The 25514-nt window shown below is 41.1% G+C and overlaps 1 non-coding gene across 1 annotated transcript; it reads right to left on the reverse strand.

The window, feature by feature from the left end:
* Positions 1-22799: 22799 nt before the first annotated feature.
* LOC125114698 (U6 spliceosomal RNA) lies at positions 22800-22906 on the reverse strand. Its single transcript, XR_007131878.1, has one exon. It is a non-coding gene; the product is annotated as a U6 spliceosomal RNA (small nuclear RNA).
* Between the last annotated feature and the right edge of the window lie 2608 nt (positions 22907-25514).

The raw sequence follows: 25514 nt of genomic DNA on the forward strand, positions 1-25514 counted from the left end.
ATATGCCACAGGTGCAGCCCTAGAAAAGCCAAAAAAAAACCCACATCCTCATAGATCCAAGTCAGATTCTTTACAGCTGAGCAACAGCGGGAACTTCTGACAACATATTTTACGTCTTTTTATTTTATGTATCCCTTAACTACTTATGAATATAGATGATTTTACTACTTTTGTCATTTAATCTTCCTAGTAGCTTCATAAGCAGTTGATCTACCTTGACTATATGTTTACCTTTACCAATTAGACTTTAGTAATTTTCTTTTTTTTCTTTTTAGGGCCGCACCAACGGCATATGGAGGTTCCCAAGCTAGGGGTCCAATCAGAGCCATAGCCACAGCCACAGCCACAGCAATGCCAGATCTGAGCCATGTCTGGGACCTACACCACAGCTCACAGCAACGCTGGATCATTAACCTACTGAGTAAGGCCCAAGACTGAACCTGAAACCTCATGGTTCCTAGTCAGATTCATTTCTGCTGCACCACGACGGGGGGGAACTTCAATTTTCATGTTCCTAGTTGTGGTCTTTTCTTTCCCAGTTAGAGAAGTCCCTTTTAACATCTCTTGTAGAACCAGTTTAGTAGTGCTGAACTCTCATCTTCAAATATGTTCTTCGCCCTTTTCTTCTCCTGGGATCTCTATCATGCAAATGTTAGTACACTTGACGTTATCCCAGGGGTCTCTTTTTGTGTGGCCACGCCCACAGCATGCACAATATCCCAGGTCAGGGATTGAAGCCGCGCCACAGCAGTGACAACGCTGGATCCTTAACCTACTGAGCCAGCGGGGAACTCCCCAGAGGTCTCTTTATCTATATATCAGAGCAGAGGACAATCTCCTGGTTTTTTTTTTTTTTTTTTTTTTTTTGCATTTTAGGGCCTCGCCTGCAGCATGTAGAGTTTCCAGGCTCGGGGTCGAATTGGAGCTGTAACTGCCAGCCTACACCATAGCAACGCAGGATGTGAGCCACGTCTGTGACCTACACCACAGCTCATGGCAACACTGCGCCCTTAACCCACTGAGCAAGGAAAAGGATCGAACCTGTGTCCTCATGGATGCTAGTCGGATTCGTTAACTGCTGAGCCGTGATGGGAACTCGCTGCTGATTCTTTCTACTGCATTTTTTTTTTTTCAGCTATTGTATTCATCAGCTCTGTTTGAGCCTTCTTTATATTTTCTTCATTAAACTTCCTCTGTGATCATCGGTTCTTCTGGGTCCACTGAGCACCTTTATGATTAGTGTCTTGAACTCTTTACTGGGTAGATTGTTTATCACCATTTAGCCCTTCTGGGGTTTTATCCTATTCCTTCGTTTGGAACATGTTTCACTATTTCCTCATTTTGCCTGACTTGCCATTTTTATTTCTATCTATTAGATAGGTTAGTTATGTCTCTTGATCTTCGGAAAGTGGCTTTATGTAGAAGTCCTTCATATCCCAGCAGCACACTGTCTTCTGAGCTATATGATCTAGAGGTGCCCTCTCTGTGAACTTCTAGCTTCTTCTGATATGGTGGAGCAGACCACTGTGGGCATGCTGGTAGGCATGACCGAACCCTGGTTCATTGATGGGCAGGGATGGTTCATGGGCAGCTGGCTTCAGGGAAGCTTTAGGGACTAGTGCCAGCCTACTGGTGAGACAACCAGGTCCTGGGTTGGTTGCTTGCCCAGTAATGGACCAGGTGTCCCACAGCTGTTGTCTACCCACTGGTGAGTGAGGCCCGGTCCAGGGCTAGTGCTGGCCTACTGGTGGGCACAGCTGGTTCTGGTTCCTGGGGTCTCTGGCAGCTGGGATTCAGGGTTCTAGAGCTGGTATCAGCCTGCTGGTGGTTGGGGCTTGGTCTTGACATGGCTAGCTTAGGAACTTTGGGGGGTCCTATGGCTAGTGCTGACCCACTGGTACGTTGAGCCTGCTTTTGAGTTCTCTGGTGTTGGGGGCCAGGTCCCAGGACCTGGGGGGGGGGGCCACAAGGGGACCCGCAGCCACTGCTGTGGCCCCCTGGTAGGTAAGGCTGTATCCCCATGCACATAGCTGTTTGGCTTGGGGAGAGTGAGACTGGTGCAGACCAGCTGGTGGGTAGGGTGGGGTCCTGGCACTCATAAGCCAGAGGGAGGACTCCAAAATGGCATGTGCCAACACCAGTGTCCTCATGATAGACTGAGCTCCCCAGAATGACTACCACCAGCTGCTAATGATTACAATTTACTATTTGGTCATGTTTTGACTTGATTGAGCCTTTTCTCAACAGTCCTATTTAAAATAGAACACATAATAACTCATACTTCCTATCACTCTTTTCTAAGTTCCTCACAGTTGTTTTTTTACCAACCTTTTTTTTTTTTGAGATGAAAGTCACCCTTTTAAAGTATACAATTAGGAGTTCCCTGGTAGCTCAGTGGGTTAAGGATCTAGCATTGCTACTGCTGTGGCTCTGGTTACTACCACTGCACAGGGTCCGTCCCTGGCTCCTGAATGTCCACATGTCACAGGTACAGCCAAAGGGGGGAAAAAGTGTACAATTAAGTAGTTTTCAATATATTCTCAAAAATTATGCAACTGTCACTATTTTCAATTCTGGAATGTTTTCATTATCCCCAAAAGAAATCCCACACCCATGCGCAGTCCCTTCCCACTTTCCTTCAAATCCCTAGCCCCAGGCAACAACTGTTCTTTTTCCTCCATAGATTTCTTTATTCTGGACATTTCATACAAGTAGGACAATATAATATGTGCTCTTTTTTTGACTGGCTTCCTTCATTTGGCCTGCTTTTGAGATTCATTCATATCAGTACTTCATTTCTTTTTATTGCCAGACTGTACTTAATTGTATGTATACACCATATTTTATTTACCCATTCATCATTTGATGAACATTTGTCCTTGTTATGAATAATGCTGGTATGAACTTCCATGAACAAGTTTTTGTGTCAACATGTTTGTCAGTTCTCTTTATGTAGTTAGGAGGGTCACATGGTAACTTTTTGAGTAATTGCAACTCTTTTCCAAAATAGCTATGAAATGTCTGAGGATTTTGATTTCTCTATATCTTCATAATTACTTGTTACCTGCCTCTTTAATTCTAGATGTTCTAGTTGGCATGAAGTGCATCTCACAGTTTTGGTTTGTATTTTGGTAATGATTAATGATGTTGAATGTCTATGTATGTACTTATTGGCCCCTTGCATATCTTCGGAAAAATTCATTTACTTAAATCCTTTGCTAATTTTTAAATTGAATTATTTGTCTTTATACTATTGAGTTATAAGATTTCTTTATACTAGTCCCTCACTGGATATATGATTTGCAAATATTTTCCCCCATCTTGACTTTTTTTTTTTTTGCCTTTTTGTCTTTTTTAGGGCTGCACCTGCAGCATTTGGAGGTTCCCAGGCTAGGGGTCTAATTGGAGCTACAGCTGCCAGCCTAGCCACAGCCACAGCAACATTAGATCCAAGCCGCGTCTGCAACCTTCACCACAGCTCACGGCAACTCCAGATCGCTAACCCACTGAGTGAGGCCAGGGATCGAACCCGCAACCTCATGGTTCCTAGTTGGATTCGTTTCCACTGCACCACGACGGGAACTCCTTTACTTTCTTAATAGCGTCTTTTAAAAAGGTTTTTATTGAAGTATAGTTTATTTACAATGTTGTGTTAATTTCTGCTGTACTTTTTCATATTCTTTTCCATTGGGTTTATCACAAGATACTGAATATAGTTCTCTGTGCTATACCAGTAGGAACTTGTTGTTTAGCCATTCTATATATACATGTTTGGATCTGCTAATCCCAGGTTCCCAATCCTTCCCTCCTCCACCTCTCTCCCCCTTGGCAACCAGTCTGTTCTCCATGTCCATGATCTGTTTCTGTTTCATAGACCTGTTTCATAGACATGTGTTGTTGTTGTTGTTGTTGTTGTTGTTGTTTACGGCTGCACCCACAGCATATGGAAGTTCCTGGGCCAGGGATCGAATCCAAGGCACAGTTGTGACCTACACCTTAGCTGTGGCATCACCAGATCCTTTAATCCGCTGCTCCAGACCAGGGATAAAACCTGCACCTCCGCAGCAAACCTGAGCTGCTTTGGTCCGATTCTTAATCCACTACACCACAGCAGGAACACCTGTGTTGTATTTTAGATTCCATATATAAGTGATGTCATATGGTATTTTTCTTTCTGACTTTGCGTACCATGATCATCTCTAGTTCCATCCATGTTGCTGCAAATGGCATTATTTCATTCTTTTCAACGGCTGAGTAATATTCCACTGTGTGTGTGTGTGTGTGTGTGTGTGTGTGTGTGTGTGTGTGATGGACATTTAGGTTGCTTCGATATCTTAGCTATTATAAATAATGTTGCTATGAACATAGGGGTGCATGCTTGTTTTCATATTTACTTTGGTCTTTGTTTAATGGTGTCTTTTGAAGCACAAAACTTTTTAGCTTTGATGAAACACAATTTATCTTTTCTTTAGTTGCTTCTGCTTTGAGTATATCTAAGAAATCATTACCTAACCAAGGTCACAAAGATTTATGCTTGTTCTAAGCATTTTGTGGTTTATTTTTATTTACTTATTTAGTCTTTTTGTCTTTCTAGGGCCATACCAGAGGCATATATGGAGGTTCCCAGGCTAGGGGCTGAATTGGAGCTGTAGCCACTGGCCTACACCACAGCCACAGCAACACAGGATCCAAGCCGCATCTGCGACCCACACCATGGCTCACGGCAACGCTAGATCCTTAACCCACTGGGTAAGGCCAGGGATCAAACCCGCATCCTTAGAATCACACAGATAATCTAATCATTAGTGCCCTGAAACTGCAGGTGTATAAAGATTTTAATTCATCACCCAGCTACTGTGACAAGACACAATGGGGCTTGCAGAATGCAGGCAAGTTATGAATTGCTTCTTGAGCTTGATATAAAGATAATGAAGATTATGAAGGATATATTAATCAAAGAACATAAATAACTGCTTTAAGTGTTTTCATTCTCTAAAAATAAATGAGAGGGATTATCTCCACATCAAGGATTTAGAATATATGTGCATGTAAATAATAATTAAGGTAGTTTAAGTCTGAAATTATAGCCCAAGTGAGAACCAGAATTTTTTTTTTTTTCCCATGCCTGCAGCCTGCAGAAGTTTCTTTCTGGGCCAGGGATTGAATCCGTGCCACAGCAACAACCTGTGCCACAGCAGTGACAACTCCAGGTCCTTAACTGCTAGGCCATCAGGGAACTCTCTGAATTAAAATTTTAGTAACTGGATAAATGAGGAGAAGATGAGGAGAACTTGTCAACTCTTCCTTCACCTGTGAATATCCTCCCCACTGAATAGCACCCCTGCAAGGATCCAGTCAGAGCATGCAGTAAAAAAACTTATGAAGTGGTAAGATCCTTTGTCTACAAATGTGATGGAATATAGTGTGTAAATATGAAAAAAGCAGCATCCGTAGTCTTTCTTCATTGGTAATAGGCTTGAGCAGACAACTTTAGTATCAGCTACTGTCTCCCTAAAAAAGTAGCAGATTCAACAGAAGGAATGACTTTAAAAACTTATTGCAAATATTTAGGTTGGTGGTCTACATTTTTGCAGTGGGGACATATTAGGAAACATGGACCTCTGGTTTTGTTTTTCTTTATATTTTAAAAATATTTGTTTTTATTTTTGTTGCTATTCTTATTTTGGGTTTTGTTTGTTTTTCTTTAAACCCGAGCAGTTTTTAAACCCCAAGCTCTGAGGTTTTACAACTTAAACCAAAGTACTTTACCTTTTCTTACTGTGTTATGACAGAGTGTCTGGCAATAATTTTCTAGACCATCTCTTAGCTCCTGTTGTATAAGTTTATCTTTCCCCCCCGCCCAGAAAACTCAAACTTTGATTTTTTTAATCTTATTTGTGTGTGGAAGCAAATACATAAAATACGCTATTGATAGTTTTGGATGTGAGCATATGGAAACTCACAACATTACCACAGGACAGAGACTTTGTGTTCTTGATTTTCTTTTTTTTTCTTTTTCATTTTTTCACTTTTTAGGGCTGCACTCGCATATGGAAGCATATGGAAGTTCCCAGGCTAGGAGTCTAATCAGAGCCGTAGCAGCCAGCCTACACCAGAGCCACAGCAACGCAGGAACCAAGCCACGTCTGCAACCTACACCACAGCTCACGGCAACGCCGGATCCTTATCCCACTGAGTGACGTCAGGGATCAAACCCGCATTCTCATGGATCCTAGTCGGGATCGTTAACTGCTGAGCCACGAAGGGAACTGCATGTGTTCTTGATTTTCAGCTCCAAAGTTCAGACATCATATCATCCCTCAAAAGACTGCAGCTGAAATTTTCACCCTACAGTGATTTTCTTCATAAGAAGTGAGGCAGCTCTATGGGTTACGTCCACGGTTCTCAGTCTGCTTGCATTTGGGAACATCCTGGAGATCTTTTTTTAAAATATTGACACCTCACTCCCACCCCCAGGCATTCTGACTTTATTGGTATGAGATGTGGCCCGCACATAGAAAAATTTTTTTTTAGGAATTTTTTGTTTTTAATGCTCCAATTAGTTCTAATGTGTGGCAAAGTGTGGGAATCACTGGGTTATGTCAAAATGAGAGACAAACGATCTGTGACTCAGTTGGAAAACAGTCACAGAGCTGGAATTCATAGGAAATCTTTTCAATTTCTTAGCCCAGAAATGATTATCATGTTTCTAAATGTATTTTTGGAGATGGTGAAATGGGTGGAGATGGTTACTGAAGTGGGGGAAAGAGTTGTTGGATTTTGGCAGAGGGGCGGGGAGTTGGCCTAGCTCATGGCATGCAGAAGTTCCCAGGTCAGGGATCAGACCCATGCCACAGCTGCAACCCGAGCCATAGCAGTAGCAATGCTGGATCCTTTAACCACTAAGCCACCAGGGAACCAAACTCCAGGTTTTTAAAAAAATTTAGGTACACTTTCTATAGTTCAGTAATTATCAATATAGAGACCAGGTTAAATATTTCCTGTTATTTCCTAGAAAACTACCTCACCATCAGTATAATTGTAGTTACCTTGTTTCCCTCCTCTTAATTTGATTTGCATCCTGACAGTAAATCTGACCATTCCAGAATTTACTCACCATAAGTGTTAATCTCCTTTGCACGACTCCTTGTTTGTTTTTTGGGGGGGCACAGCTGTGGCATATGGAAGTTCCCAGGCTAGCGGTCAAATCGGAGCTATAGCTGCTGGCCTACGCCACAGCCACACCAGATCCAAGCCGTGTCTGCCACCTACACTGTTGCTCATGGCAACACCAGATCATTAACCCCCTGAGCAAGGCCAGGAATCGAACGCACATCCTCACGGATCATAGTCAAGTTTGTTACCACTGAGCCAGGACGGAAACTCCCTCCTTGTTAACTTTTAATTTGCCCTTCTGTTAAGTTGCCCAGTGATAACACCTGTGATTTTTAAGGGTTTCTTTAGAATTCTGTAGCTCCCCCGGTGACTATGAGATGAACATGATCAACTTTATCTTTAGCAATTGCAGATCCTGGGGCTTACCTCCTCAGGCACTGGGACCTCGGATGCTCGTAGTGCCTACAGGCCTGGCTGGTGGTTCACTTCACTCACCAGCCCTTAACTTCTAGGGGTCATGTCGTTGCACTGAATCATCCTTCTGAATGGTGTGTGGGCACTGAGAGGAATCCTCTCAGGCTTTAAACTCCTGGTGAAACTGACAGCACTAATGGGCTGAACCTAGCCAGAACACAGATTGGGACTTAAACACACGTGCTGGGACTTGAACCCACAGTTTTAAATTAGAATTACTCACCCTGTGTGTGGACTCACTAAGGTTCAGATTCTCTGTGCCTCTGCACATAAGGAATTCAGCAAGAGACAAAGTAATAGGCAAGAAACAGATTTATTAGGATAGGAGGCTTGTGAGAGATGCAAACGGGCAGGCAGGGAAACCCAGCCCCGGGAGGATCTGGTGGGCTACAGATTTATCATCCAAGGGGTGTGGTGGTTGGAAAGGCCCACCTCTTCCTTTCTGGGAGTAGTAGCTCCTCCTTAGTAACCGGTAAGGTGTGTATTCAAATCAGCAGAAGGGCGGTCCTCAAACTCTTGCCCTTGGTCTGAATCTGAATGCACGCCTCATCCCTAGGACCTGAAGCAATTTTCGTACCTCCACTAGTCAAGCAAGCCTGCCTTGTGCTGATGGCTTTCTTGAACTTGCAGTGGTCTCCCCACATCCCCCAGGTGTCCCTCTTTATCTATGATCCCCTACTGGGACTTCTACAACCACCTGTGCCTACTCTATCCCTATCCCTGGGACCATTGAAGTTTTCTTCCTCACTTTGTCTGGTTTTAGTTCAGATGGATGCCCTTCATTAGGACCTGAATTAAACTTGGATGTCAGAGACTCCCAAACCTCCATGGCATAGTGTTAGTGTAATGGGGGTGAGAGCGGGATGCAGCTTCTGTTATATTCCTGTGTCCTTAACTCCCTTCTTCCTTCTCAAGAGTGTTACACGGCAAATCATTAATTAAGAGTTTTTAAAAATTACTCATATAACATTTAACCTTGGGCCAGGCACTCTTCTCAACAGGTAACAAATAGTATTCATTTAATTCCTGGCAGTCCCTGATGAATGGGAAAATAGGTTCTGAAAAGTTAGGTAAGCTTATCTCAATCACAGAGCAGGTGATGAAGAAGCCAGGATTCCACCCAGGTGTTTTGGCTCCTGCACGTCCTTAACCATGAGGCTTTGCTCCCATTCTTGGCTTGAAGATGCCTTTTGCTGCATCCCCACCCCAGGTCAGTGTGAAAGGCCTACAAGCTGGTTTCCTTACCGTCTCCCTCTCAAAGCAACAGAATAGAGAGTTCCTAAGGCTGAGGTAAGTTATATGACCTTTAAAAAATTTTTTTCTGGCTGTGGGATTTTACTTTTAAGGATGTTTTATGATGACGGATTTCAAATAGTACAGGGAATAGTATAATAAATGCCCTCAAACCCACAAACCAGCTTCAACAATTACTAGTCTGATGGCCACTTTTATTTCACCTGTGAACACACTTGTCATTTTCAAGATTAATTTAAAGCTAATTCCAGACCTATTTCATCCATAAATATTTCACCTACAGATAAAAATTCTTAACCCTAACACTATTACCACACCTTAAAAACTAACCTTTTTTTAATATCAAGTATTGTGTTGGTATTAAAATTACTCTAATTTCTCATAGTGCTTCACAAGGTTTGTTTGAAACAGAATCCAGACCAGGTTACCCACTGCATTTTAGTCTTTGAGGCTCCTGTAGTTTTTTTTGGGGGTGGGGTCTTTTTAGGGCTGCACCCATAGCATATGGAGGTTCCCAGAATAGAGGTCGAATCGGAGCTGTAATCACTGGCCTGTGCCACAGCCACAGCAATGCCAGATCCTAGCCATGTCTGTGACCTACACCACAGCTCATGGCAATGCCAGATCCTTAACCCACTGAGTGAGGCCAGGGATCAATCCTGCATTCTCATGGATGCTAGTCAGATTTGTTTCCACTGAGCCACGAAGGGAACGCCAAGGCTCCTGTAATTTTCCCATTTTATTCCTAACATCATTCTGTTTATTTGTCCTGTAGAATTATCCACATTCTGAATTCATCAGGTTACTTTCCTACACTTCCTATAAATGAGTAGCACCCCGGTTGTAATAGCTTTTAGCTTCTGAAGCCGCCTTTGCCCGACATTGCGATGGAAGGAACTCAGGACCCGGTACACATCTCCCCTTTGCCAACAGAGGGCGCTGGAGGAACACTAGAGTTAGCTGAGGCCATGACTTTCTCCAGGACCTTTTGGGCAGGTTGGCTTGTGGAATTCGGATGTTCATCTCAGCAGCCCTTGCGGTTCAGCCATGGCTCACACCCTCCTGCTGTTCCTGTAGCCTTTATCCCCCAGCAAGTTCCTCCACTCAGGGCAGGTTGGATGTTGCAGGGCAGCCATGCTCTCCCCTCACAGATTTGAACCTTAACTTTGAAAGGGATGCTGCCTTTATTATATTTTTTATTAAAGTATAATTGATTTACAATGTGCCAATTTCTGCTATACAGCAAAGTGACATATATATGTATATACACAAACATACATATATTTGTTTATAGATATATATTTTATACTATTTTCCGTCATGGTCTATCCCAGGAGATTTGATATAGTTCCCTGTGCTATATACACAGCACAGGGAACTATATCCATTACTTATTCATTCTAAACGTAATAGTTTGCATCTATTAACCCCACACTCCCAGTCCATCCCACTTCCTCCCCTCTCCCCCTGGGTAAACACAAGTCTGTTCTCCATGTCTGTGGGTCTGTTTCTGTTTTGTAGATAAGTTAATTTGTGCCTTTTTTTTTTTTTCAGGGCTGCTCCAGTGGCATACGGAAGTTCCCAGGCTAGGGGTCGAATCAGACCTACAGCTGTCAGCCTACAGCACAGCCACAGCAACATGGCCTCCGAGCTACATCAGCGATCTACACCATAGCTCACAGCAATGCCATATCCCCTACCCACTGAGCGAGGCCAGAGATCAAACCTGAATCCTCATGGGTACTGGTCGGATTTCTTTCCAGTGTGCCACAATGAGAACTCCTGTGCTATATTTTAGATTCCCAATATGAGTGATATCATCTGGTACTTGTCCTTCTCTTTCTGACTTAATTCAGTTAGTGTGATAATCTCTAGTTCCAGCCATGTTGCTGCAAATAGCAATATTTCATCCTTTTTATGCCTGAGTAGTATTCCATTGTATATATGTACTGCATCTTAATACATATCTGTCAATGGACATTTAGGTTGGTTCCATGTCTTGGCTATTGTGAACAGTGCTGTTATGAACATATGTGTGCATGTGTCTTTTTGAATTGCAGTTTTGTCTGGATATATGCCCAGGAGTGGGATCGATGAATCTTATGGTAGTTCTCTTTTTAGTTTTCTGAGGAATCTCCATGCTGTTTTCCATAGTGCTTGTACCAATTTACATTCCCACCTACAGTGTAGGAGGGTTCCCTTTTCTCCACACCCTCTCTAGCATTTATTTGTAGACTTATCAATGATGGCCATTCTGACCAGTGTAAGGTGGTACTTCATTGTAGTTTTGATTTGCATTTCCCTAATAATTAGTAATGTTGAATATCTTTGCATGTGCCCACTGGCCATCTGTACGTCTTCTTTGGAGAAATGTCTATTTAGGTCTGCCCATTTTTCAGTTGGATTGGTTTTTTTGTTGTTGTTGAGTTATATTTTGTCTTTTTGGGTTGCACGCATTGCCTATGGAAGTTCCCAGGCTAGGGAGCAAATTGGAGCTGTAGCTGCTGGCCAATGCCATAGCAACGTCAGATCTGAGCCACATATGTACCCTACACTGCAGCTCACTGCAATGCTGGATCCTTAACCCACTAAGCAAGGCCTGGGATCAAAGTCACATCCTCATGGATGCTATTCAGGTTCGTTACTGCTGAATCACAATGGGAAGTCGTGTTTCTATATTTTAGAGATTAAGCCCTTGTCATCAGTTGTATAATTTATAAATATTTTCTCTCTTTCTGTAAGTTGTTTTTCATGTGTATGTGGTTTCTTTGCTGTGCAAAAACGTGAAAGTTTGATTAGGTTGCACTTGTTTATTTTTGCTTTTGTTTCTATCACCTTGGCAGACTAAGAAAACATTTGTATGGTTGATGTCAGAGAATATTTTGCCTATGTTCCCTTCTAGGAGTTTTATGGTATCTTGTCTTATGTTTCAGTCTTAAAGCCATTTTGAGTTTATTTTTGTGCATGTGTGAGGCTGTGTTCTAGTTTCACTGATTTACATGCAGCTGTCTAGTTTTCCCAACACCACTTGCCAAAGAGACTGTTTTTTTCTCATTTTATATTCTTGCTTCCTTTTTTGAAGATTAATTGACCATAGGTGCCTGGGTTTGTTTCTGAGTTCTCTATTCTGTTCCATTGGTCTGTATCTGTTTTTGTACCAGTAAGTACCACACTGTCTTGATTACTGTAGCTTTGTAATATTGTCTGAAGTCTGGGAGAGTTATGCTGCCTGTTCTGTTGTTTTTTCTGCAGGATTTCTTTGACAATTCTGGGTCTTTTTTAGTTCCATATAAACTTTTGGATTATTTGTTCTAGTTCTGTGGAAAATGTCATGGGTAATTCGATAGGGATTGCATTAAATCTATAGATAGCTTTGGATAGTATGGCCATTTTTTTTTTTTTTTGGTCTTTTTGCCATTTCTTGGGCCGATCCCACAGCATATGGAGGTTCCCAGGCTAGGGGTCAAATTGGAGCTGTAGCCACCGGCCTATGCCAGAGCCATAGCCATATGGGATCTGAGCCGCATCTGCGACCTACACCACAGCTCACGGCACCGCCAGATCCTTAACCCACTGAGCAAGGCCAGGAATCAAACCCGCAACCTCATGGTTCCTAGTCGGATTTGTTAACCACTGAGCCACCATGGGAACTCCCTAGTATGGCCATTGGTAATTTTTCCAATCCAGGAGCATAGAATATCTTTCCATTTCTTTGAATCTTCTTCAGTTTCCTTGGTTAGTGTTTTATAGTTCCCAGTGTAGAAGTCATTCAACTCCTTGGTCAGGTTTATCCCTAGATTTTTTTTTGGTGGGAGGTGTAATTTAAAAGTTATTATTTTTGGGGGGGAAAAATGTAATTGTAATGTATACATGTAAGGATAACCTGACCCCCTTGCTGTACAGTGGGAAAAAAATAATAATAAATAATTTTTAAAAAAAGAGTAGTATTTCATGACACATGAAAAAAAAAGTTATTATTTTTTAATATTTCTTTTTTCTTTCTTTCTTGTTTGTGTGTATTCTAGATTAAATAGTTTTTGTGTGTAGTCCTTAGGGTTTTCTATATCGTGTCATCTTCATATAGTGACAATTTTACCTCTTCTCTTCCAATCCCAATTTAGATACTTTTTCTTTCTTTCTTTCTTTCTTTCTTTCTTTTTTTTTTTTTTTTTTGGTCTGATTGCTATGGCTAGGACTTCCAATACTATGTTGAATAAAATTGGTGAGATTGGGCATTCTTGTCTAGTTCCAGATTTAAGCAGGAAGGCTTTCAGCTTTTCTCCATTGAGTATTATATTGGCTGTCGGTTTGTCAGAAATGGCTTTTATTATGTTGATATATGTTCCTTCTATACCCACTTTGGCAAGAGTTTTTGTCATGAATGAATATTGGATTTTGTCACCCATTGAGATGATCATGTGGTTTTTTACTTTTCTCTAGTTAATGTGTTGTATTACATTGATTGATTGGCATGTGTTGAACCATCCTTGTGATCTTGGGATGAATCTCACTTGGTCATGGTGTATGAACTTTTTTATGTGTTAATTCAATTCAGTTTGCTAAAACTTTGTTGAGAATTTTTGCATCTATATTCATCAAAGATATTGGCCTATAATTTTCTTTTTTGGTAATATCTTTGGGGGTTTTTTTTGCCCTTTTTTAGGCCTGCACATGTGGCATATGGGAGTTCCCAGGCTAGGCATCAAATCAGAGTTGCAGCTACTGGCCTACATCACAGCCACAGCAATGCCAGATCCAAGCTGGCAGGTCTGTGAAACTACAACATGGCTCACAGCAACACCAGATCCTTAAACCACTGAGTGAGGCCAAGGACCAAACCTCTATCCTCATGGATACTAGTTGGGTTCTTAAACTGTTGAGTCACAACGGGAATTCCTTTGGCTGGTTTTGATATCAGGGTGATATCGTAGAATGTCTTTGGGAGTGTTCCTTCTTCTTAAATCTTTTGGAAGAATTTATGAAGGATAGGTATAAGTTCTTCTTCTTTTTTTTTTTTTTTTTTTTTTTTTAGGGCCCTACCTGTGGCATATGGAGGTTCCCAGGCTAGGGGTTGAATCAGATGGAGCTGTAGCCACCAGCCTACACCAGAGCCACAGCAATGCCAGATCTGAGCCATGTTTGTGACCTACACCACAGCTCACAGCAATGCTGGATCCTTAACCCACTGAGCAAGGCCAGGCGTTGAACCTGCAGCCTCATGATTCTTAGTCAGATTCGTTTCCACTGAGCCACAACAGGAACTCCATAAATTCTTCTTTATATGTTTGGTAGAATTTGCCTGTGAAGCCATCTGGTCCTGGACTGAACCCTCATGGATACTAGTTGGGTTCATTACTGCTGAGCCACAAGGGGAACTCCTGTAGGGAGTTTTTTAAATTACATATTCAATTTCATTTCTAGTGATTGGTCTGTTCAAGGATCTATTTTTTCTTGACTCCATTTATGGTGAGCTGTAAGTTTCTAGAAAGTTGTCTATGTCTTCTAGGTTGTCAAGTTTGTTGACATATAATTGTTAATAGTATTATGATTTTTTTGTATTTCCACAGTATCTGTTGAGATTTCTCTTTTTTCATTTCTTATTTTGTTTATTTTGTTCTCTCTCTTCTTCTTGGTGAGTCTGGACAGAAGTCTCTCAATTTTTTTCACCCTTTCAAAGAAACTCACTCTTGGAGTTCTCATTGTGGCTAAACACTAAGGAACTAGTATCACGAGGACATGAGCTCAATCCCTGGCCTCGCTCAGTGGGTTAAGGGTCCAACATTGCCATGAGCTGTGGTGTAGATCACAGATGTGGCTCAGATCCTGAATTGCTGTGGCTGTAGCTAGGTCGACAGCTACAACTCTGACCTGACCCCTAGCCTGAGAACTTTGATGTGCTGTAGGTGTAGTACCTAAAAGAAAAAAAAAAAAGGTAAAAACTAGCTCTTGGTTTTATTTTTTTCTATTGTTTTTTGAATCTCTGTTTTATTTATTTCCCCTCGTATTTTTATGATTTCTTTCCTTCTGCTAACTTTATGTTTTGTTTGTTCTTCTTTTTCTAATTCTGTTAGGTGGTAGGTTAGGTTTTCGATTTTTGAGATTTTTCTTGTTTTCTGAGGAAGGCCTCTATCACTATGGACTTCCCTCTAAGAACTGTTTTGTGGCATCCCATAGATTTTGTATGGTTGTGTTTTCATTACCGTTTGTCTCAAGGTGTTTTTTTGTTTGTTTTTTGTTTTGTCTTTTTAGGACTGCACCATGGCATATGGAAGTTCCCAGGCTAGGTGTCGAATTGGAGCTGTAGCTGATGGCCTACACCACAGCCACAGCAATGCCAGATCTGAGCTGCTTCTTTGACCTACACCACAGCTCATGTCAACGCCAGATCATTAACCCACTGAGCAAAGCCAGCGATCAAACCCTCATGCTCATGGATACTAGTCGGGTTCGTTACTGCTGAGTCTCAACGGAAACTCCCCCATTTGTTTTTTAGTAGCTTGTTTTTTAATCTCCATGTAGTCAGTTTTTTCTCATTTCTTTTTCCTGTGGTTGATTTCTAGTTTCATGCCATTGTGGTCAGAGAAGATGCTTGAAATAATTTCTATATTCTTAAATTTGTTGAGGTTAGTTTTATGCCCCAGTATATGGTCAATCCTAGACAATTTTCCATGTGCACTGGAAAAGAATATACATTCTTTTTTTTTTTTTTTTGATTTACTGTCCTGAAAATATCAAGTATGTCTAACTGTTCTATTGTGTCATTTAGGATCTCTGTTGCCTTATTGATTTTCTGTCTAGATCTCTCCACTGATTGTGTTCTTATTGTATTCCCATCAATTTCTCCTTTTGTGTCTCTTAGTTTGTTGTATGTGTTTCGGTGCTCCTATATTATGTGCATATAAATTGATAAGTGTAATGTCCTCTTCTTCAATGGATCCTTTTATTACTAAATGGTATCCTTCTTTATCTTTCTTTACGGCCTTTGTTTTAAAGTCTATTCTGTTTGATATGAGTATTATGACTCCCACTTTTTGTTTTCATTTGCATGAAATATCTTTTTCCATCCCCTCACTTTCAATCCCATGTGTCCTTTGCCCTAAGGTGGGTCTCTTGTTGGCAGCATATTGGAGACTCTTGTTTTTTTATCCAGTTTGACACTCTGTCTTTTGATTGGAGCATTCAGTCAATTGATATTTAAGGTAATTATTGATAGACATATTTATTGCCACTTTAAGCCTTGCTTTCCAATTGATTCTATGTTTCTCCTTTGTTCCTTTCTTTCTGTGGTTTGATGATTCCCTTTTATTTTATGCTTATGTCCTCTTCTTTTTGGTTTTTGTGACTCTATTTGTCTTTGATTTGTGGCTGCCCAGTTTTTCAAGTATGTTAACTCCTTTCTATATCTACTTGCTTTGATAGTGAGATAGGCTCAGATATATTCTTTTTATTTTTATTTACTTATATATTTTTTGTCTTTTTGCCTTTTCCAGGGCCGCTTCCCATGGCATATGGAGGTTCCCAGGCTAGGGGTCTAATTGGAGCTGTAGCCACCGGCCTACGCCAGAGCCACAACACGGGATCCAGGCTGTGTCTGCAACCTACACCACAGCTCACAGCAATGTCAGATCCTTAACTCACTGAGAAAGGCCAGGGATCTAACCCTCAACCTCATGATTCCTAGTCGGATTTGTTAACCACTGCGCCACAATGGGAACTCCAGGCTCAGACACGTTCTTAAAAAAAAGAGTCTAGGTTTTCTTACTCTCCTCCATGTTTTATGGTTTTTATGTCCTTTTTTACATCTTCATGTTTATTCTTTTGCTGTTCCTTGTGTTTAACATCGCTTTCACAAATAAGTTTTGTGGGAGTTCCCAACTGGGTCTCAGCGGGCTAAGAATCCAACTAGTATCTATGAGTTTGTGGATTTGATCCCTGGCCTCACTCAGCGGGTTCAAGGATCCAGCATTGCTGTGAGCAGGGGTGTAGGTGGCAGATGCAGCTCCAATGCAACCCCTAGCCTGGGAACATCCATATGCCACAGTTGGCACCCTAAAAAGAAAAAAAAAGTACTTTTTAAAAAATCTGTATACTAGTTTAAACGTTTACTTTCCAATTGTGATTTCCTCCATCCTCCATCTTCTTTCCTGTGTAGAAGAGACCTCTCAATATTTTTTTTAAGGATAGGTTTAGTATTGCTGTATTCTTTTAGTTTAGTTTTTTGTTTGTTCATTTGTTTGTTTTTTGTCTATTTGTCTCTTTAGGGCCACACCCATGGCACATGAAGGTTCCCAGGCTAGGGCTTGAATTGAAGCTGTAGCTGCCAGCTTACACCACAGCCACAGTAACATGGGATTCAAGCTGTGTCTGCGACCTACACCACAGCTCATGGCAATGCTGGATCCTTAACCCACAGAGCAAGGCCAGGGATCCAACCTGTGTCCTCAGGGATGTTAGTCGGATTTGTTAACCACTGAGCCATAATGGGAACTCCTATCTGAGAAATTCTTTATTTCTGCTTTTTAAATGATAATCTTGCTGAGTAGAGTATTCTAGGCTGCAAAATTTTCCCATTTAGAAGTTCAAATATTTCTTGCCACTCCCTTCTAGCATGTGCTTTTCTGTAGAGAAATCAGCTCTTAGCCTTATGGCCATTCCCTTGTAATTTAATTTTTCTCTTGTTGCCTTTAGAATCCTCTCCTTATCTTTATTTTTATTTATTTATTTGTTTGTTTATTTTTGCTTTTTAGAGCCATGCCTTCGGCCTATGGGGGTTCCTAGGCTAGTGGCCTAATCGGAGCTACAGCTGCCAACCTACACCACAGCCACAGCAACGCAGGATCTGAGCCGGGTCCTACACCACCACTCACAGTAATGCCAGATCCTTAACCCACTGAGCAAGGCCAGGGATCAAACCCACAACCTCATGGTTCCTAGTCAGATTTGTTTCCACTGTACCATGATGGAAACTCCAGAATCCCCTCCTTATCTTGTAACTCCTGCCATTTTTATTATAGGTCTGTTTGGGTTCATCTTGTTGGGAACCCTCCTGTATCTGAATATCTGTTTCCTTCTTTAGATTTAGAAAATTTTCAGCCAAAATTTCTTTGAGTGTATTTTCAATCCCCCTTTCTCTTTCTTTTCCCTCTGGGATCCCTATTATGCATAGATTGGAATATATATTATATTATCCCATAGATCTCTTAATGTTACTTTCACTTATTTTTTCATATGGTTTTCTATCTGCTGTGCTGACTGGGTGATTTCCACTCTTCTATCTTTCAAGTCACTTATTCATTACTCTGCATTATTCACTCTCCTGTTCAGTGCCTTTAACTCAGCTTTCAATTATTTCCTTTTTGAACTTGGTGTCTGTTAGACTGTAGAGCTCTGGTTCATTATTTACTCCTTCAGGGGAATTCTCCTGAGCTTCTTCCTTTTTCTTATCTTTTTCTTAGTCTGTGAATTGAAGGAAGACAATTATCTACTTAATCTTGGAGGGCTATTTATATGCAGGAGCATCCCTGAGTAGCTTGTGTGGGTTAATTTTTTTTTTTTTTTGCTCTGAGGATTGCTTTTGGTTTGGATGCTTCTGGTCTTTATCCTCAGTGTGGGCAGGCCATTATTCTCTTGAGAGGGGATGTGCATGTGCATGGCCTGCCCATGCTTGCAGGGAGGGGCAATGGGTGGCATCTGGTTGCCAGGCCTTTTGGCAGTGGCAGTGACCCCCATGGAGGTGAGGGCAGCACCTGGCCCTTGGCAGCAGCAGAGAGTGTACATTCCTGGGGAGGTGAGGGCAACAGGCAGTGTTTGCTTGCAGGGGCCTCCACAAAGGCAACACTTGGGGTAACTGGGGCAGCAGACAGTGTTTGGTCACAGGATCCTCATTGGTGGTGGGCTGTACCTGCCTCTGGAGCACAAGATGCCTGCAGCAGTTTGCATCCACCCCTGCTGCACATGCAAGAGCCCCCGCCCCAGAGCCTGTGTGTGCCCAGAGAAAGAAGTTCCTATGGTGGGCTCATCTCCCCTCCTCTTGCATTCACCAACAATGGCACCTTGCTTCTCTAGTGGGCCCAAGCCTTCTCCTGCACTCCTCACCTGTGGCACACTGCTCTGTAAGCCCCCTCAGGCTGTCGCCACCCAGCCAACCCTAGTCCTCTCCCAGGAACTGACCTCCAAGGCCCAAGTCTTAGCACCCAGCCCCTGATCAAGTGTATCACTGGACATGGTCTGTATAGCTCTCGCTCTGCTTTGCCCTCCTCAGACCAGCCGCTGCCCTGTTGTCTGAGGCTCAGAGGCTCTCCCTCTGTTCCCGCTGGTCTCCCCATCAGTTAGGTGGCCTCCCAGGGTGCAGATACCTTTCCTCTTTCACATTTCCTTCTCAGGAGCTTTTTTCCCTCTTCTTTCTCTCTCTCTCCTTCTCTTCTACCGAGTTAGGTGGAGGTTTTCTTGCCCTTTTTGGGTGGAAGTCTGTGGTCTTCTGCCAGCATTCAGTAGCTGTTCTGTGTGAACCATTCTACATGAAGAATTTTTTTTTCTTGATGCGTTTGTGGGAGGGGGTGAGCTCCACGTCCTACTTCTCTGCCATCTTGATCCCGGATCTCAGGATGCTGCCTTTGTATTTATGATTTCCTTCTTGTTCACTCTTCCTCAGCTCTAGGGCTAGTGGCTGCTTTCTATAATTGCTACTGCTTATCCTTAGCACATTTCTTTTACACTACTTAGATGTTAACCACTTTTACTAGTGAATAATTCTTTATATTTTTCCTGTCTAAATTTTTTCCTGACTGAGTGTTGGCTGATGAAATGTTACCAGGAATGATCTCAGGAGAACTTCAAAGACTGGATTTAGGGATTGGTTTGGTGCTGCCTTTTTTTTTTCTTTTTTTTTCTCCTCTTTTTGCCTTTGTCTTTTTTTGTGTGTGTGTCTTTTTCAGGGCCACACCCACAGGAGATGGAGGTGCTCAGGCTGGGGGTCAAATCAGAGCTGTGGCCTCCAGCCTATGCCACAGCCACAGCCATACAGGATCCGAGCCATGTCTGCAACCTACACCACAGCTCACAGCAATGCTGGATCCTTAACCCACTGAGCGAGCCCAGGGATCGAACACACAACCTCATGGTTTCTAGTCAGATTCGTTTCCACTGTGCCACAACAAGGAACTCTGAAAAGAAACTTGGAATGGCAAATTATGGCTGGGCTCAGACTAAACTGAAAGTGTTAGTATGAAAGGTCTCTCATATTTGAGAATGGACCTCACTTACCCTCCTGTGTTAGCTGAGAAGGCTAACCTTTTTTTGAAAATCCTGAAATCCTTCACTTGGGCCAGATTGCCTTGCACAGACATTGCTCATTCTCAAGAATTTCTTTGGTGCCACTATACCCATAGCGAGTGACCACAAAGGAAAACAAAAATTGTAGGATTTCCCTAACCTGTATGAGCAGAAATCTGGAAAAACATGTGTGGGAGTGTATGTGAAGAGTGTTAAAGCAAGGAGAACAGAACGTACTACTAGATTTAGAGCTGAATCCATTGATATGGGTGCACCTATCAGAGATTCTGGACTTAAAGTATTAGATCTTGAGGCTCTAAGAGCTTACTTGGTTGGTTGATTGAAACTTGGACTCAGTGGTAGCCTATATATTTTTTGTTTTATTTTGTTTTGTTTGACATCATTGACATGTAACATACTAGTTTCTGGTGTACAACATAATGATTTTATATGTGTATATATTGCAAAATGATCATCACAGTAAGTCAACATCCGCTACCAGGAGCTCCTGCTGTGGCACAGCAGAAACGACTCTGACGAGTATCCAGGAGAATGTGGGTTCGATCCCTGGCCTCACTCAGTGGATCTGGGGCCCAGTGTTGCCATGAGCTGTGGTGTAGATCACAGACAGCTCAGATCCCACATTGCTATGGCTGTGGTGGAGGCTAACGCCTGTAGCTCCAGTTAGACCCCTAGCCTGGGAACTTCCGTGTGCTGCAAGTGTGGCCCGAAAAAAGAAAAAAAGAAAAAAATCCATCACCACACATAATTACAAAAATTTTTGTCTTGTGATGGAGATGGGGGTTCCCAGGCTAGGGGTTGAATCAGAGCTATAGCTGCTGGCCTACACCACAACTCACAGCAACACTGGATCCTTAACCCACTGAGCGAGGCCAGGGATAGAATCCATGTCCCCATGAATGCTAGACAGGTTAGTTAACCACTGAGCCATGATGGGAACTCCTTGTGATGAGAAACTTTAAGATCTACTCTCTTAGCAGCTTTTAAATATGTAGTACTGCATTATCAACAGTAATCACCATACTGTACATTACATCCCCAGTACTTATTTATACATTTTTTTTCCCTTTTTCAGCTGCACCCATGGTATATGGAAGTTCCCAGGTCAGGAGTCAAATTGGAGCTGCAGCTACAGGCCTATGCCATAGCAACACCAGGTCCAAGCTGCATCTGTGACTTATGCCACAGCTTTGCGGCAATGCTAGATCTTTAACCCACTGAGGGAGGCCAGGGATCAAACCTGCATCCTCACAGAGACATTATCAGGTCCTTGACATGCTGAGCCACAATGGGAACTCTTCTCTGCCTGTTTTTAAATCAGATTGGTTTTTTGCTATTCAGTTGTATGAGTTATTATAAAGTTTGAATATCAACCTTTTATCAGTTATATGGTTTGCTAATTTTTCTCCTATTCAATAGGTTTTCTTTTCATTTTGTTGATGGTTTCCTTTGCTGGGTAGAAACATTTATCCCACTTGTTTATTTTTGCTTTTGTTGTCAAGTCCAAAAAATCATCACTGAGACCTATGTTAAGGAACTCACTGCTATGATTTCTTTCAGAAATTTTATGGTTTCAGGTCTTATGTTCAAGTTTTTAATTCATTTTGAGTTCATTTTTATGTGTGGAGTAAAGTAGTGGTCCAGTTTCATTTTTTGCATATGGCTGCCCAGTATTCCATCACCATTTATTAAAAAGAGCATCCTTTCCCCATTGTATATTCTTGGCACCTTAGTTGTAAGTTAATTGACCATGTATGTGAGTTTGATCTTTTTTTTTAAAATTACTCAAATGAATTTATCACATCTGTAGTTGTATAATGATCATAACAATCCGATTTCACAGTATTTCCATCCCATAACCCAAGCATATCCCCCTACCCCCTACACTGTCTCCTCTGGAGACCATAAATTTTTCAATATCTGTGAGTCAGCATCTGTTCTGCAAAGAAGTTCAGTCTGTCCTTTTTTCAGATTCCACATGTCAGCAAAAAGCATTTGATATTGGTGTCTCATTATATGGCTGACTTCACTTAGCATGATAATTTCTAGGTCCATCCATGTTGCTAAAAATGCCGGTATTTCATTCCTTTTAATGGCTGAGTAATATTCCATTGTGTATATGTACCACTTCTTCTTGATCCACTCCTCTGTCTATGGACATTTAGGTTGTTTCCATGTCTTGGCTATTGCAAGTAGTGCTGCAATGAACATTGGAGTACATGTGCCTTTGTGAGATGTGGTTTTCTCTGGATAGATGCCCAGGAGTGGGATTGCTGGATCAAATGGTAGTTCTATGTTTAGTTTTCTGAGGATCTCCATACTGCTTTCCATAGTGGTTGCACCAATTTACAATTCCACCAACAGTGTAATAGGGTATCTTTTTCTTCACACCCTCTCCAGCACTTACTGTTTGTAGACTTTTGGATGATGGCCATTCTGGCTGGTGTAAGGTGGTATCTCAGAGTGGTTTTGATTTGCATTTCTCTAATAATGAGTGACGTTGAGCATCTTTTCATGTGTTTTTTGGCCATCTGTATGTCTTCTTTGGAGAACTTTCTGTTTATATCTTCTGCCCATTTTTTCATGGGGTTTTTTTTTTTTTTTTGGTATGGAGCTGCAAAAGATGTTTATAAATTTTGGAGATTAATCCCTTGTCAGTTGATAAAAATATGGAACACCTCATGAATTTGCATGTCATCCTTGTTCAGGGGCCATGCTAATCTTCTCTGTATTGTTCCAGTTTTAGCATATGTGCTGCTGAAGCAAGCACCTGTTCCACTGATCTAAGTGTATGTTTTTAGGTCCACACCATACTGTTTTGATTATTATATCTTTGTAATATAGTTTGAAATCATCTTCTAGTTGTATTATTCTCTCTCAAGTTGCTTAGGCTCTTCTGGGTTTGTGGTTCCATACAAATTTTAGGACTGCTTTTTTCTATATCATGAAAAGTGTCATTGGAATTTTGATTTGAATCTCTATATTGCTTTGGGTAGTATAGACATTTTTATAATATTAATTCTTCCAATCCATGAGCACAGAATATTTTTCCATTTATTTGTGTCTTCTTCAGTTTCTTTTATCAATGTCTTAGAGTTTTCAGTGTACAGATGTTTCACCTCTTTGGATAAATTTATTCCTAGATATTTTATTCTTTTTGATGTAATTATAGATGGCATTTTAAAAGTTATAAGTATAGTTGATTTACAATATTATGTTAGTTTCAGGTGTACAGCAAAGTAATTTAGTTTTATCTATTTTATATATATGTATATATATATGAATATATATATTTCAGATTATTTTCCATTGCAGGTTATTAAAAAATATTGAATATTTTTCCTTGTGTATATAATAAATCATTGTTGCTTATATATTTTATGTGTGTATCTGTTAATTCTATACTCCTAATTTATCTTTCACCCAATTCCCTTTCCCCTTTGGTAAATATAAGTTTATTTTCTATATCTGTGAGTCTATTTCTGTTTTGTATGCACATTCATTTGTATTATTTTTTTAGATTCGACATATAAGTGATACCATAGAGATACCATACCATCTTTATCTGATTAAGCATAATATTCTCTAGGTCCATTCACATTGCTGCAAATGGCAGAATTTCATTCTTTTTTATGGTTGAGTGGTATTTTCTTGTATGTATATACTACATCTTTATCCATTCATCTGTTCTTGGATACTTGGGTTGCTTCCATATTATGGCTATTACAAATTGTGCTGCTATGATAATTGAGGTGCATGTATCTTTTTGAATTAGAGTTTTTGTCCTTTCTGGATATATGCCTAGGAGTGGAATTGCTGGGTCATATGGTAACTATTTTCAGTTTTTGAAGGAAACTCCATGCTGTTTCCCATATATGGGAAAATATTTGCAATACTTGAAAAAATATTTGCAAATTATATTTGGGAATATAAATTGGTGCAACCTTTGGAAATATTTTTTGCAAATATTTTCTCCCAGTCTGTGGGATGTCTTTTCATCTTGTTTATGGTTTTCTTTGCAGTGCAAAAGCTTATGTTTGATTAGGTCCCATTTGTTTACTTTTGCTTTTATTTCTTTTGCCTTCAGAAAAAGATATAAGAAAACATTGCTACATTTTATATCAGAGGATATTTTACCTATGTTCACTTCTAGGAGTTTTAATGGTGTCACATCTTATGTTTAGGTCTTTAAACCATTTCAATTTTATTTTTGTATATGGTGTGAGGGAGTGTTTGAATTTCATTGATTTACACGAGGTTACCCAACTTTTCCAACACCATTTGCTGAAGAGACTGTCTTTTTCTTCTTTGTATATTCTTGCCTCCTTTTGTCAAAAAATTTTTTAAAATAAAATTTTTTTAAAAGGGAGTTCCTGTTGTGGTGCATCAGAAATGAATCCAACTAGTATCCATGAGGATGTGGGTTCAATCCCTGGCCTCACTCAGTGGGTTGGGGATCTGGCATTGCCATGAGCTGTGGTGTAGGTCGCAGATATGGCTCAGATCTGGTCTTGCTGTGGCTGTGGCATAGGCCAGCTGCTGCAGCTCTGATTTGACCCCTAGCCTGGGAACTTCTAGGGTGGGTTTGGCCCTAAAAAGCAAAGAAAAAAAAATTGATTGAGGGAGTTCCCGTCACGGCACAGTGGTTAATGAATCCGACTAAGAACCATGAGGTTGCGGGTTTGATCCCTGCCCTTGCTCAGTGGGTTAATGATCCGGCGTTGCTGGGAGCTGTGGTGTAGGTCACAGACGCGGCTCGGATCCAGCGTTGCTGTGGCTCTGGTGTAGGCTGGCAGCTACAGCTCCAATTCGACCCCTAGCCTGGGAACCTCCCATATGCCGTGGGAGCGGCCCAAGAAATGGCAAAAAAGATAAACAAACAAACAAACAACAACAACAAAAAATTGATTGAATATAGGTGTATGGATTTGTTTCTGGGTTCTCTGTTGAATTCCATTGATCTGTATGTCTGTTTTTGTACCAACACCACCCTGTCTTGATTACCATAGCTTTGTATAATTGTCTAAAGTCTGGGAGGGTTGTGCTTTCACCTTTTGTTTTTTCCCTCAAGATTGCTTTGGCACAACTTAGAATAGATTTACAAGGAGATCCTGCTGAATAGCATTGAGAACTTTGTCTAGATACTCATGTTGCAACAGAGGAAAGGTTGGGGGAAAAATGTAATTGTAATGTATACATGTTAGGATAACCTGACCCCCTTGCTGTACAGTGGGAAAATAAAAAAAATTAAAAAAAAATAAAAGATTGCTTTGGAAATTCTGGGTCTTCTGTATTTCCATATAAATTTTAGGACTATTTGTTCTAATTCTGTGAAAAATACCATGGGTAATTTTATAGGAATTGTATTATATCTGTAG

The sequence above is a fragment of the Phacochoerus africanus genome, chromosome 1, assembly GCF_016906955.1.
Source record: "Phacochoerus africanus isolate WHEZ1 chromosome 1, ROS_Pafr_v1, whole genome shotgun sequence".
NCBI lineage: Eukaryota > Metazoa > Chordata > Mammalia > Artiodactyla > Suidae > Phacochoerus > Phacochoerus africanus.